At 40.1% G+C, this 15725-nt stretch overlaps 1 protein-coding gene across 9 annotated transcripts in view; it reads left to right on the top strand.

Moving 5' to 3' along the window:
- Window positions 1–15725, top strand: part of VRK1 (VRK serine/threonine kinase 1) — an 86302-nt gene that overhangs the window by 24319 nt on the left and 46258 nt on the right. For 3 of the 9 annotated variants that reach the window (XM_020899112.2, XM_020899119.2, XM_020899113.2), the window contains exon 2: window positions 1364–1475. The exons of the other annotated variants lie outside the window; for them this stretch is intronic. The gene's annotated coding sequence lies outside the window, so the exon portion shown is untranslated. The remainder of the gene's footprint in view (window positions 1–1363; window positions 1476–15725) is intronic. 9 annotated transcript variants of the gene reach the window in all.

Genomic DNA, 15725 nt, shown 5'->3' with positions numbered 1-15725 from the left:
TGTATAACTTGACACATATATTGAATTCTTACCAAGTGCAGTGTATTGTAAGACAGGTCTCATACTTAGGGAGCTCATAAACTTACAGAGAACATTTATCAAATGCAATAAGCCGTAAGAACAGGACTGAAACTTGAGAGGTCATGTCTGACTGCAGAAGAGCTAGATCTTTGTGTATGGAAAAGATTTTCAGCAAGTGTATATGGGGAGTGGGGGCGAGAAAGTGCTTTCAGCTGCAAAGAGTAGAGCTAACAATATGTTGGTACCATGTTAATGGCCTGATGAATAGTCCAGGTTGTTCAAAATTACCCTGAATCAGTGTGTCTCTGTGCAGTTTAGAAGCATCAGAGAACTTACGACTTTAAAGAAAATTTCATAAAAATATATGACCCCCTCAGAGAAAGTCAAGTACATACCTATTTTAGGGAAAATGTATGGCTAGCATCCAGTATGTGACAAGCTTTATACAGCATTGTAATTTCCCAGTTTGGGTATGATGAATTCAGAGCTCATTGAGTGTAAGTTGCATTATTGGATTCATTCAAGCTTTTTTTTCTCTATTCAACAGAGGATTAAAAAAAAAATTGCAAATTTGAATCCAGGACTTGGAAAATGCCAGTTGTCTAAATACAGTACCATATTGTGATAAATATAGCTATTGAAATTTTAAGAATCTTTTCACAAAACTTTTAATATTCATAGCAGAACTTTTTTTGGAATGTTATCTGGAAAATAGAGGACCATTTCATTATCAGAGCTGACTATTAATTAGGGTATTGTTTCAGATATAAAAGTTGATCTGCCACTGAAATTCTATTTGAATATGTATAGTTCCAAGCTTGCTTTGTGTATTTAATAACTTTAGTACCATAATTACTCTGTTTACAATTAAGTTTTGGTGAATATGCTAATATGGAATATACCAGCAAATGATTTCAGTAAAGGGAGGTGTTGATTTACATTTTCATGTGCTTTTTACTTGAGTCTGAGTTTCATTCAATGTCAGTGGGAGAAGAGGTGGTCAGGCTATGCAATGGTCAGTGACTGTGAGCGTTCTTTTCTTTGGAGTCTCTCTCTCGGAGGCATCATGACTTGGGTTTGCTTTGCTCCAGCTGGGCAGAAATTGTGCAGAAAGATTTAATTTGGTGGAGGTTTGTTCCCTCTGGTTTATTCTTTTAATAGAAACCGTAGTGTAGGTATTGGTTTCATTGTTAGGAGAAACCTATAATATACTAAGGCAATTGTTTAATTCCAATGAGTATTTTAAGTTCCTTACTGAGGCATATGCTTATGGTCATGTTATTTATTACAGTTTTTGACCAGAGACTTCTGATTTTAAGTACTTGTCCTTTCTTCTTTTCAGAAATCCTCTTAAAAGGACAAGGAGATTGAGATACACAGACTTCATATTCTCTGAAGCTTGGAGACGTCTTTCACTCTGAACCAGAGATTAAGAGGAGTGAAGTGGAGCAAAGGTCAGACAGGGTGCGGGGTGCCAGGAGGGGGCTTCCTCAGGGCTGAGGCCCGACGAGGCCTCGGGCAGAGCTGGCCGAGTGGCGTTCTCCAAAGGAAGCGGCCCACCCCGAGGGCACGGCCGGTAGCCTTTGTTGGGAAGAACAGGAGCGGGTGGTGGCAGAAGAGGGCAGGGACACTTGGTGGTGTGAAAATGCTCCAGTGCGGTTGGTGCCCAAGTGTGGATGCGCGTGCAGAGACCTGTCAGCCTTTGGGGAACATTTATGCAGGTTATCAATTTATTGCCTCTCAATTCCACAAACAGCTTTCTTTGCTCTGTTGATGATGCTTGAACTAGACCCGGTAAGCCTTTTTTCCTCTCCAGCACGATGTTGGTGAGTCGGTAGAGGGGGAGGGAGGGACACTGCCAGGCGGAGGGGAAGGGGCCTCTCTTGCTGTTGCATTGTCCTTGGTTTCCCCTCCCCGTTAAAGAGCGGATGAGCAAAGCATGCTTGTCCTCCATGGCTCTGTCAGCATCCCAGTAGCATTATCTGGTTTCCACCAGGACCCCAGCAGGTGGAGTCCTGTGTCCAGCAGGCGCCCTCGCGAGCCATGCCACCCAGCGGGCTGCGGCCACAGCCCGTCCGGTGCGGGGCTCCTTTCCGTCTTCTCTCCTTTGATCTTGTAGATTGCTCCCGCCCCTGCCTTTGCTCTTGCTTAGGGCTCTCTTACTCCTTTCAATAGTCAGCTGCCTTTTACAAATTAATGATTTTTTATTGTAAGTTTTTTTAAGTGATTTATGCATTTTAACTCCTGATTGGATCCTGTTATAACACTTAAGGTTTGTGTAATCAGCTGTTAATTTTACATAAATTTAAAAATAGAATGAAATAAATCATGTGTATAACTTGATTAGTTTTAATGATGTGAACATACAATATAGATATTACCCAGACTGGGGTGTGGGACATGACCAGAGCCCCAGAAACCTTCTAACTCAGTGATCCTGCTGTTTGACTTCTGTTACTATGGAGTGGGCTTCGCAGGTGGTGCTGGTGGTAAAGAACCTGCTAGTCAATGCAGGAGACTCAAGAGATGTGGGTTAGATCCCTGGATCGGGAAGATCCCCTGGACAAGGAAATGGCAACCCACTCCAATGTTCTTGCCTGGAGAATCCCATGGACAGAAAAACCCGCTGGGTTCCAGTAGTCCATGGGGTCGAAAGGGTTGGACATGACTAAAGTGACTTAGCACATCACGGATTAATGAGATGAATCATAGAGTATGTTGTCTTGTGTCTGGCTTCCTTTTAGCAGCATACCATTTGGGTGGGTGGTGTTACTCAGTCACTAAGTCATGTCCAACTCTTTGCAACCGCATGGGCTATAGCACACTAGTCTCCTTTGTCTTCCACTGTCTCCCAGAGTTTGAGCAAGTTCATGTCCATTGAGCTGGTGATGCTATCTAACCACCTCATCCTCTGCTGCCCCCTGCTCGTTTTGCCTTCAAACTTTCCCAGTATCAGAGTCTTTTCCAGTGAGTTAGCTCTTTGCATCAGGTAGCTAAAGTGGAGCCTTTATTGGAGCCTTAGCTTCAGTATCAGTCCTTCCAATGAATATTTAGGGTTGATTTCCTTTAGGATATGGGCTTTCCTGTAGCTCAGCTGGTAAAGAATCCACCTGTGAGTCAGAAGACCCCCGTTCAATTCCTGGGTTGGGAAGACCCCCTGGTGAGGGGATAGGCTACCCACTCCAGTGTTCTTGGGCTTCCCTGGTGGTTCAGATGGTAAAGGATCCTTCTGCAGTGCGTGAGACCTGAGTTCGATCCCTGGGTTGGGAAGATCCCCTGGAGAAGGAAATGGCTGTCCACTTCAGTATTCTGACCTGGAGAATTCCATGGACAGAGGAACCTGGCAGGCTACAGTCTATGGGGTCTCAAAAGGTTGGACTTTGACTGAGCGACTTTCACTTTCCTTTAGGATTCACTGGTTTGATCTCCTTGCAGTTCAAGGGGCTCTCAAGAGTCTTCTCCAACACCACAGTTCAAAAGCATCAATTCTTCAGCACTCAGCCTTCTTTATGGTCCAGCTCTCACATCAGTTCTCACTGAAAAAACGATAGCTTTGACTATACTGACTTGTTGGCAAAGTGATGTCTCTCGCGGTTCATCTATTGTATCTGTTTTCCTATTGATGGACGTGTGGGTTTCCAGTGTTTGGCCATTCTGAGTAAAGCTGCTGTCACCCTTTAACGTGGGTTTGGTGGATGTGTTTCTGTCTCTCTTAGGCACGTGCACAGGAGAGGAACTGTTGGGTCGGGTCGCAGCTCCAGCACAGTGGATTTTCAGTGCGGTTGAAACGTTGACTCGTGTGTGAGAACTCCATTTGCTCCGCATCCTTACCAGTAGCTGGCATTGTCAGGCTTTCACAGTTCAGATCTCCACAACTTTTTAGGAACAGATAATTTAAATGGTGTTTAAACTCTTTATATTGTGATAAGAGAAGAAAAACTTCTAAAGTCTTTTTATGAAGTGAGCATAACCAGCTGCATTTGTTTCAGTCTTTTGTTTCTCCTCACATTTTATTTTTTATTTTTATTTTCTTTTCTTTTTTCCATTTATTTTTATTAGTTGGAGGCTAATTACTTTACATCATTACAGTAGTTTTGTCATACATTGAAATGAATTAGCCATGGATTTACATGTACTCCCCATCCCAGTCCCCCCTCCCACCTCCCTCTCCACCTGATCCCTCTGGGTCTTCCCAATGCCCCAGGCCCGAGCACTTGTCTCATGCACCCAACCTGGGCTGGTGATCTGTTTCACCCTAGATAATATACATGTTTCAATGCTGTTCTCTTGAAACATCCCACCCTCGCCTTCTCCCAGAGTCCACAAGTCTGTTCTATACATCTGAGTCTCTTTTTCTGTTTTGCATATAGGGTTATCATTACCATCTTTCTAAATTCCATATATATGTGTTAGTATACTGTAATGGTCTTTATCTTTCTGGCTTACTTCGCTCTGTATAATGGGCTCCAGTTTCATCCATCTCATTAGAACTGATTCAAATGAATTCTTTTTAATGGCTGAGTAATATTCCATGGTGTATATGTACCACAGCTTCCTCATCCATTCGTCTGCTGATGGGCATCTAGGTTGCTTCCATGTCCTGGCTATTATAAACAGTGCTGCGATGAACATTGGGGTGCACGTGTCTCTTTCAGATCTGGTTTCCTTGGTGTGTATGCCCAGAAGTGGGATTGCTGGGTCATATGGCAGTTCTATTTCCAGTTTTTTAAGAAATCTCCACACTGTTTTCCATAGTGGCTGTACTAATTTGCATTCCCACCAACAGTGTAAGAGGGTTCCCTTTTCTCCACACCCTCTCCAGCATTTATTGCTTGTAGACTTTCGGATAGCAGCCATCCTGACTGGCGTATAATGGTACCTCATTGTGGTTTTGATTTGCATTTCTCTGATAATGAGTGATGTTGAGCATCTTTTCATGTATTTGTTAGCCATCTGTATGTCTTCCTTGGAGAAATGTCTGTTGAGTTCTTTGGCCCATTTTTGGATTGGGTCATTTATTTTTCTGGAGTTGAGCTGGAGGAGTTGCTTGTATATTTTTGAGATTAATCCTTTGCCTGTTGCTTCATTTGCTATTATTTTCTCCCAATCTGAGGGCTGTCTTTTCACCTTGCTTATAGTTTCCTTTGTTGTGCAAAAGCTTTTAAGTTTCATTAGGTCCCATTTGTTTATTTTTGCTTTTATTTCTAAAATTCTGGGATGTGGGTCATAGAGGATCCTGCTGTGATTTATGACGGAGAGTGTTTTGCCTATGTTCTCCTCTAGGAGTTTTATAGTTTCTGGTCTTACATTTAGATCTTTAATCCATTTTGAGTTTATTTTTGTGTATGGTGTTAGAAAGTGTTCTAGTTTCATTCTTTTACAGGTGGTTGACCAGTTTTCCCAGCACCACTTGTTAAAGAGGTTGTCTTTTTTCCATTGTATATCCTTGCCTCCTTTGTCGAAGATAAGGTGACCATAGGTTCGTGGATTTATCTCTGGGCTTTCTATTCTGTTCCATTGATCTATATTTCTGTCTTTGTGCCAGTACCATACTGTCTTGATGACTGTGGCTTTGTAGTAGAGTCTGAAGTCAGGCAGATTGATTCCTCCAGTTCCATTCTTCTTTCTCAGGATTACTTTGGCTATTCAAGGTTTTTTGTATTTCCATACAAATTGTGAAATTATTTGTTCTAGTTCTGTGAAAAATACCGTTGGTAGTTTGATAGGGATTGCATTGAATCTATAGATTGCTTTGGGTAGTATAGCCATTTTGACAATATTGATTCTTCCAATCCATGAACACGGTATGTTTCTCCATCTGTTTGTGTCCTCTTTGATTTCTTTCATCAGTGTTTTATAGTTTTCTATGTATAGGTCTTTTGTTTCTTTAGGTAGATATACTCCTAAGTATTTTATTCTTTTTGCTGCAATGGTGAATGGTATTGCTTCCTTAATTTCTCTTTCTGTTTTCTCATTGTTAGTGTATAGGAATACAAGAGATTTCTGTGTGTTAATTTTATATCCTGCAACTTTACTGTATTCGTTGATTAGCTCTAGTAATTTTCTGGTAGAGTCTTTAGGGTTTTCTATGTAGAGGATCATGTCATCTGCAAACAGAGAGAGTTTCACTTCTTCTTTTCCTATCTGGATTCCTTTTACTTCTTTTTCTGCCCTGATTGCTGTGGCCAACACTTCCAAAACTATGTTGAATAGTAGTGGTGAGAGTGGGCACCCTTGTCTTGTTCCTGATTTCAGGGGAAATGCTTTCAATTTTTCACCATTGAGGGTGATGCTTGCTGTGGGTTTGTCATATATAGCTTTTATTATGTTGAGGTATGTTCCTTCTATTCCTGCTTTCTGGAGAGTTTTAATCATAAATGGATGTTGAATTTTGTCAAAGGCTTTTTCTGCATCTATTGAGATAATCATATGGTTTTTATCTTTCAATTTGTTAATGTGGTGTATTACACTGATTGACTTGCGGATATTAAAGAATCCTTGCATTCCTGGGATAAAGCCCACTTGGTCTTGATGAATGATTTTTTTAATATGTTGTTGGATTCTGTTTGCTAGAATTTTGTTAAGGATTTTTGCATCTATGTTCATCAGTGATATTGGCCTGTAGTTTTCTTTTTTTGTGGTATCTTTGTCTGGTTTTGGTCTAGGGTGATGGTGGCCTCATAGAAATGAGTTTGGAAGTCTACCTTCTTCTGCAATTTTCTGGAAGAGTTTGAGTAAGATAGGTGTTAGCTCTTCTCTAAATTTTTGGTAGAATTCAGCTGTGAAGCCATCTGGTCCTGGGCTTTTGTTTGCTGGAAGATTTCTGATTATAGTTTCGATTTCCTTGCTTGTGATCGTTTTGTTAAGATCTTCTATTTCTTCCTGGTTCAGTTTTGGAAAGTTATACTTCTCTAAGAACTTGTCCATTTCTTCCAAGCTGTCCATTTTATTGGCATAGAGCTGCTGGTAGTAGTCTCTTATGATCCTTTGTATTTCAGTGTTGTCTGTTGTGATCTCTCCATTTTCGTTTCTAATTTTGTTAATTTGGTTCTTCTCCCTTTGTTTCTTAGTGAGTCTTGCTAATGGTTTGTCAATTTTGTTTATTTTTTCAAAAAACCAGCTTTTAGCTTTGTTAATTTTTGCTATGATCTCTTTAGTTTTTTTTGCATTTATTTCTGCCCTAATTTTTAAGATTTCTTTCCTTCTACTAACCCTGGGGTTCTTCATTTCTTCCTCCTCTAGTTGCTTTAGGTGTAGAGTTAGGTTATTTATTTGACTTTTTTCTTGTTTCTTGAGGTAGGCCTGTAATGCTATGAATCTTCCCCTTAGCACTGCTTTTACAGTGTCCCATAGGTTTTGGGTTGTTGTGTTTTCATTTTCATTCATTTCTATGCATATTTTGATTTCTTTTTTGATTTCTTCTATGATTTGTTGGTTATTCAGAAGCGTGTTGTTTAGCCTCCATATGTTTGAATTTTTAATAATTTTTTTCCTGTAATTGAGATCTAATCTTACTGCACTGTGGTCAGAAAAGATGACTGGAATGATTTCAATCTTTTTGAATTTACCAAGATTAGATTTATGGCCCAGGATGTGATCTATTCTGGAGAAGGTTCTGTGTGCACTTGAGAAAAAGGTGAAGTTGATTGTTTTGGGGTGAAACGTCCGATAGATGTCAATTAGGTCTAGCTGGTCCATTGTGTCCGTTAAAGTTTGTGTTTCCTTGTTCATTTTCTGTTTAGTTGATCTATCCATAGTTGTGAGTGGGGTATTAAAGTCTCCTACTATTATTGTGTTACTGTTACTTTCCTCTTTCATACTCGTTAGCGTTTGCCTTACATATTGCGGTGCTCCTATGTTGGGTGCATATGTATTTATAATTGTTATATCTTCTTGGATTGATCCTTTGATCATTATGTAGTGTCCATCTTTATCTCTTTTCACAGCCTTTATTTGAAAGTCTATTTTATCTGATATGAGTATTGCGACTCCTGCTTTCTTTTGGTCTCCGTTTGCGTGGAATATTTTTTTCCAGCCCTTCACTTTTAGTCTGTATGTGTCCCTTGCTTTGAGGTGGGTCTCTTGTAGACAGCATATATAGGGGTCTTGCTTTTGTATCCATTCAGCCAGCCTTTGTCTTTTGGTTGGGGCATTCAACCCATTTACATTTAAGGTAATTATTGATAGGTATGGTCCCGTTGCCATTTATTTTGTTGTTTGGGGTTCACGTTTATACCACCTTTCTGTGTTTCCTGTCTCGAGAAGATCCTTTAGTATTTGTTGAAGAGCTGGTTTGGTGGTGCTGAATTCTCTCAGCTTTTGCTTGTCTGTAAAGCTTTTGAGTTCTCCTTCATATCTGAATGAGATCCTTGCTGGGTAGAGTAATCTAGGTTACTGTAGGTTATTCTCTTTCATTACTTTAAGTATGTCCTGCCATTCCCTTCTGGCCTGAAGGGTTTCTATTGATAGATCAGCTGTTATCCTTATGGAAATCCCTTTGTGTGTTATTTGTTGTTTCTCCCTTGCTGCTTTTAATATTTGTTCTTTGTGTTTGATCTCTGTTAATTTGATTAATATGTGTCTTGGGGTGTTTTGCCTTGGGTTTATCCTGTTTGGGACTCTCTGGGTTTCTTGGACTTGGTTGGCTATTTCCTTCCCCATTTTAGGGAAGTTTTCAGCTATTATCTCCTCGAGTATCTTCTCATGGCCTTTCTTTTTGTCTTCTTCTTCTGGGACTTCTATGATTCGAATGTTGGGGTGTTTCACATTGTCCCAGAGGTCCCTGAGGTTGTCCTCATTTCTTTTGATTCTTTTTTCTTTTTTCCTCTCTGCTTCATTTATTTCCACCATTTTATCTTCTAACTCACTTATCCTATCTTCTGTCTCTGTTATTCTACTCGTGGTTCCCTCCAGAGTGTTTTTGATCTCATTTATTTCATTATTAATTTTTAATTGACTTTTTTTTATTTCTTCTAGGTCCTTGTTAAACATTTCTTGCATCTTCTCAATCTTTGTCTCCAGGCTATTTATTTGTAACTCCATTTTGTTTTCAAGATTTTGGATCATTTTTATCATTATTCTAAATTCTTTTTCAGGTAGATTCCCTATTTCCTCCTCTTTTGTTTGACTTGGTGGGCTTTTTTCATGTTCCTTTAGCTGTTGGGTATTTCTCTGCCTTTTCATCTTGTTTAGATTGCTGTGTCTGGAGTGGGCTTTCTGTATTCTTGTGGTCTGAGGTTCCTTTTTATTGTGGAGGTTTCACCCAGTGGGTGGGATTGGACGATTGGTTTGTCAAGGTTTCCTGGTTAGGGAAGCTTGTGTCAGCGTTCTGGTGCGTAGAATTGGATTTCTTCTCTCTGGAGTGCAATGGAGTGTCCAGTAATGAGTTTTGCGATGGGTCTCTGTGTTAGGTGTGACTTTAGAGAGCCTGTATGTTGACACTCAGGTCTATGTTCCTGCGTTGCTAAAGAATTTGCGTGGTATGTCTTGTACTGGAACTTATTGGCTCTTGGGTGGTGGTTGGTTTTTGTGTAGGTATGGAAGCTTTTGGAATGTCTCTTATTCCTTAATGTTCCGTGTAGTCAGGAGTTTTCTGGTTTTCTCAGGATTTGGGCTTAAGTCTCCTGCCTCTGGATTTCAGTTTTATTCTTCCAATAGTCTCAAGACTTCTCCAACTATACAGCACTGATAATAAAACTTCTAGGTTAATGGTGAAAAGATTCTCCACCGTGAGAGACAACCAGAGAGGTTCACAGAGTTACATGAAGAATAGGAGAGGGAGGAAGGAGATAGAGGTGAGCAGGAGGAGAAAAAGGGGACTCAAGAGGAGAGAGACAGATCTACGCAGTTATCTGTTCCCAAAGTGTTCTCCGTAGCCCAGACACCCACAAAGATTCACAGAGTTGGATTGGGAAGAGAAGGGGAAAGGAGGAAATAGAGGTGTTCTGAGGTAGAAAACAGAGAGTCAAAAGTGGGAGAGTATCACCACACTCCTGAATAGAAATGGGAACTGAATATTGGACCAAAAAATGACCAAAATTTATATCACATACTACTGAAAAACAAAGATTGAAAATCTAGTGTAGAGGTTAGACTCTTTGAAATACAATATTTAAAAACAAAAACACACAAAAAATTTAGAACTGTATATGAAGTTCAGTTTAAAAATAGCGTTTCTCTCTCTCACGCTCTCTCTCTCTTTTTTTTTTTTGGCAAGGTTATAGTGAAATGAAAATGAAAATTAAGAAATAATAGAGGAGTATTAGAGGACTTTAAAAGGAAATCGGAGAGAAAAACAAGAAAAAGAAAAATTTTTTTTTCCCTAATTAAAAAAATCGTAAAAATATATGAAAATGAAAGTTGAGGAGTAATGGGGGAGTAATAGGGAATTTTAAAAGAAAATAAAAGATAAAAAAAAATAAAGGAAAGAAAAAAAATTTTTTTTTAATTAAAAAAATATATGTACATATATAGGAATTTCTCTGGAGTTGTTGCGGTCAGCGTAGGTTCAGTTCAATTTCTGATAGCTCCTCTTTCCAGCTTACACTTCTCGATATCTGTAGGCCCCTTCCGGTGTAGTCGGTGTTACCTTCAGGGATTTTAATCTGTTGCACCGGTCCTTTCTGAAGCGGTTCCCTTTGTTTATTTGGCTTCTGTTTGCCGTCTCTTCGGTGTCTAATTTCCGCCCTGACACAGGCGGGCGGAGGTGATCTCTTATTTAGGTTCTCTAGTTCAGTTCAGTCCTGCTACGGGGAGGGCGGGGCGCTGCAGACAGATACCGCTCTGTGTGGATAGCGCTCACCGTGTTCCGGCCACACTGGGTTTGCCCCACTCACGGGTGTCAGTGCTTTCGCCGTCTACACTGCTCAGGCTCCCGACTGCTCTATATGGAGCGGGCCCTGCGTTGAGTGCAGTTCCAGTTTTCGGGTACTCCACAAAAGCGCAGATTCGGTTGCTCCTGCGTTTTGTGCCTTCCCCGGCCTGAGCGGTTCAGGCAGCCAGAGGCTTGGGCACACTCTCCCCGGGTGCGGCGCGCCTTTTCCCTCCGCGGCCCCAGCGCACGCCGCCGTCGGGTCTCAGGAAGTCTTTAGATAGGAACCCGGGGGCCTGTTTGCAGTGTGGGAGGGGGTGGCTTCTCAGGGGCTGTTTACCCTTTTCCCCTCCCCCCTGCCTCCTACCTCCACGGGGATGGGCCGGCTCTTCTCTGGAGTTTCTCAGTCCCTTTGTTTTGCGAACCGCCGGCAGTGTGTTCGGGCCAGTTAATTTTGTCCCTTGCTATCCCACCGTTTAAAAAAGCTCCCTCCGATTGCTCTCAGGGTCTTCGGGCCGGTCCTCACCCTAAGCAATGCCGCCCGCTCCTCTCCGTTCCGCCCCGCTTGTTGCTGGCGGGTACGGGCGTCTGGGGTACTTTTCTGCTGGGAGTTGCTTTTAGGCACGTAATCTGTGGGCCTTGTTTAATTTTTCCTCCCAGTTAGAATGCCGAAAACTTCCCCCAGTCCCGCCAGTGAGAGGGTTTCCTGGTGATTGGAAACTTCCTCTATTAAGGTTCCCTTCCCGGGACGGATCTCCGTCCGTAGCTGTTTTGACTCCCTTATTATCGTTTATATTTTGTCCTACCTCCCTTCGAAGACAATGGGCTGCTTTTCTGGGCGCCTGATGTCCTCTGCTAGCGATCAGAAGTTGTTTTGTGAAATTTGCTCAGCGTTCAAATGTTCTTAAGATGAATTTGTAGGGGAGAAAGTGGTCTCCCCGTCCTGTTCCTCCGCCATCTTGGCTCCTCCTCTCCTCACATTTTAAAAGATAGGTTATTCCATGTGTAAAATAGATAGCCGGGGGAATTCGCTGTATGGCTTAGGGCGCTCAGACTGGGGCTCTGACAGCCTAGAGGGGGGATGGGGTGGGAGGGAGTTCCAGGAAGGAGGGACATACGCACATCTGTGGCAGACTCATGCTGATGTATGGCAGAGACCTACACAACATTGGAGAGCAGTTATTCTTTAGTTAAAAGTAAACGTTTTAAAAAAAGGTTATTGACCAGATGCTTGTTTATTAATCCACTGTCATTGTCAACCCTCTCACACCCAGCAGAAGCCAGCTCTGAGCACTGACATGGCTGTTGGTTGTCTGTGGCCCACCTAAGATTGTAGGACTGGCTGGAGGGGGACCGCAGTATCTTTTTCCATAAGAAGCCACTGGAGGAAAGGAGTTTCAGTTAGGATTATTCTAAAGAAAATTCTGTGTTGTAGTGGCCCCTTTCTGTCAGAGCAGCAGAGTATATTTCATTGACTTCTTCACCTTCACGTGGAGTATCTAGAGGTGTGAGGGAAGTTTTAACCCAAGGATAAAGTTAGTTTCAAATACTAACTAGTAACCAACCTTCCATTCTATTGAAACTGGTGATACAAAGGACCTACATTATACAAGTTAGATGAATTGTTTTCTGTAGTTAGTTTACTTGGATTCGTTTGATATATATGGTGGTGGTTTAGTCGCTAAGTTGTGTCTGACTCTTGCGACCCCATGGACGGTAGCCCACCAGACTCCTCTGTCCATGGGAGTCTCCAGGCAAGAAGACTGGAGTGGGTTTCTCCAATACTTGTGCATCTTCCTGATATGTATGGATGACTAAAAGGGAAAAAAAGCTGGGTCGCCACCTCATGTCTTATACCAGTATAAGTGTAGACGGACAAAAGAATTAGCAAAGAATCTTATGAAACCATAAGATAACTAAAGGAAAACATGGGAGATGTTTGAAAAAAAACAATTTTACTGGGAGAGGTCTTTCTAAGGATGACATAAAACTCCAAAACTGAAAATAAACAATGTCAAAGGACAGATAAATTGGGAAGACTAGTTGCAATGCCAAGAGCTAATTTCTTTAATATGTATAGAATGTATAAGGAGTACCTGTGAATAAAAAAGCAGAAGGCCATCAATAGTTCACAGGAAATGAAGTACAGTTTTACTTTGGAATCTTTTTTCTTTATTTTCTGTGTGTGTGTGTGTGTGTGTGTGTGTGTTGGGACCAAGCTCACGAGTATGAAAGGATTTCCAATTTTGATCTCTTGGTGATTGTTAATTATAGGAACAGTCATTTTTTAAAGTTTAAGAACCATAAAATATGTCACAATTCAGAAAACCTTATTATGCACATACAGACATAATGAATCAGAGGGAACTTTTATTATAATCACCACTTGTGTCAAGAAAATTGTGCCTACCACGGGCCCCATCTGAATCCCAACTTTCTTATGCTTCCCCAAAGTCACCTCCAGCTTCTATGGTAATGGCTTTCTTTTCTTTATAGGTTTACCATTCAAATGTGTATCCCTCAACACTGTGGTTTAGATTTGCCAGATTTTGCTAGGTATGTTTTATACTCTTTTAAAATCTAGTTTTCTTCTCCCCCATGTCTTTTTTCCTCCTTTATCTGTTGAAGAAATGGGATCTTATGCACCGTAAGGGTTTCCTTTCCAGAGTTACAATTCTGCTGATTGCATTCCTGTGTCATAGTTTATCATATTCTTCTGGTCCCTTCATATCCTGTGAATTGATAGGCTGAATCAGATTCAGGGTCTGTTTATTTTTTGTTTCTTTTTTGGCAGAATTTCTTCATGGCTAGTAGCGTGTTCTTTGATCAAGAGGCATGTACTGTCTGAATAGTTCTCTGCTTTGGATGTTAGTGTCTGTCAGTGGTCAGTGTCTGGATCCATTAATTCATTAGGAGGTGGAAGTGGTGTTAAGCTAAAACCATTTTTACTTATTAGCTGAAATTTTTCTGTGTAAGGAGAAATTTCTCTCCATTTTCTATTTGGTTACCTAGTGGTACAATTCATATACGAAAGGAAGGATAGATGCTTGATTGTTTCCCTTTATTCACCGGTTTTCAAATTTGAGTGGTTTCTTGCTATCCTCTGGAGGTGACCACTTAAGTTTTCTTACTGTTATAAACTTCGATTTACCCATTTTGTGTGTTTTAATCCATTATGGTTATTATCTTCATTGACTCAAATTGGCTCATCTTTGGTTAGTGGTAGTATCGTCCAGGTTGACTCCTTAGACATATTTGACATAACTCTAGTAGTTTTTGATAGCTTCCTTGACATCTAGAAATGACGAGATCTTCCAAGATTATCTTGTACATTTCCAGCTCCAGACCTGAAATCTGTAATTTGCTCAAGGCGCCGTTTTAACAGGAAATGGTATTTCAAGAATGCGGTGTGTGTGCTGGGAGCGCTCCTTGTTTACTGCTGTGTTTTCTTTTTCTAAGCTTTTTTATTTGTGAACGGGACTTGGGAATACAAAGGTGTGTGTCTGTGTGTGTGTATATATATATCCTTTTTGTAAATGTTAAAATACCTTCTGAATTAAAAACAATGCTTCCAAATATAACCCCGCCTCTTCTTTCATCTGCATCCCCTTCTGTATTTGAATCCTATTTTTTAAGGCCACAGCGATGGTAGAATTAAAACATCACATAATTATTCATTTGCATTATTCCATGTCTGCCTACAATATCCTTAGTTAACAAAACCAAGGATCATCACAATATGAGCAAAAGTTGATTTTTTTAGCTTGTTTTCCTGTTTTTTTTTTGCAGTTGTGCTATGTCTGCATTGTCAGAACATATACCTGTTGTATACTCTATCATCTCCTTTGTTACCCTTGTTGAGACTCAGTTCTGCAAATAATTATCTATTTACTGCTCACTGTCAGTTCTTACAGTGACACTTCTTTAGTCATTTGGGGTATTTGAAACTTGTTTTCTAGTAGATTCTTACTCCATTCCCCATTTCCATGTTGATAACACTTTGAAGTCCTTAGACTTGAAATTTAATTGAATATAGACTCTTTGGTTTGTATTTTCATTCCTTGAGTCTTGAATATGTTACTTCCCTTTTTTCCTGGCATAAAGTGTTGCTGTCAATATGATGACAATATTATTTTACTTTCCTTACAGAGTATCTTCTTTTTGGCCTGGAAGCACAAAGAATATTTTAACTATTAATTTCAGTAATTTTACCAGAGTAGGCTGTGTCTTAGAGCTGATCATCCTGGGTTGATTAGTATGTAGGTGTGATCTTTCATTTTGTAGTTTCACATTTTTTTTTTAAAGTTCAGGAATCTTCTCTAATTGTAAATCATTTAAACTGTCTTGAATGCTATAAGGAAATTATCGAATAGGAGATTACTCTGGTGGTTTGATTAAGTTGGATAAAATTTAGAAGGCATTCCTTTTAGTATTTGGTAGTACTGTGTGTTTTAGTTATACACAGTCTACTTAACTGTAGTTGTCAGAATCACCTTTCTTTGATGTTTTGAATGTGGGCTATTATGGTTGCACTGAAATTCCATTCAGGAAACTCTTTCAGTGATTATAAACACATTAAGAGAATTAATTGATATGAAGAAATAACAAGCACATTTCATTTATTTTGAAGTGTTTTTGTTAACTTAGTATATAGACAATGAAGATATATATCAGTACTCTGTCAGGAAAAGTTAAATTTAAAAATTCCCAATAAATTAATAAAGAGCATTTGCATAAATGGAGTTTGTGTATGTAGAATGATAGTGGGTAGATACTTGCTTAAATTTTCCAGTCTAATGTGGTGTGTATGTATTTAGAATATCTAGGCTCAAAACCAAGCTGCTTACATAAATTGTCAAATCTTGACAGACATTGTTTATCTGAATAGCCATTT

The sequence above is a fragment of the Odocoileus virginianus genome, chromosome 16, assembly GCF_023699985.2.
Source record: "Odocoileus virginianus isolate 20LAN1187 ecotype Illinois chromosome 16, Ovbor_1.2, whole genome shotgun sequence".
Taxonomy (NCBI): domain Eukaryota; kingdom Metazoa; phylum Chordata; class Mammalia; order Artiodactyla; family Cervidae; genus Odocoileus; species Odocoileus virginianus.
This window is presented reverse-complemented; position numbering and strand designations above follow the sequence as displayed.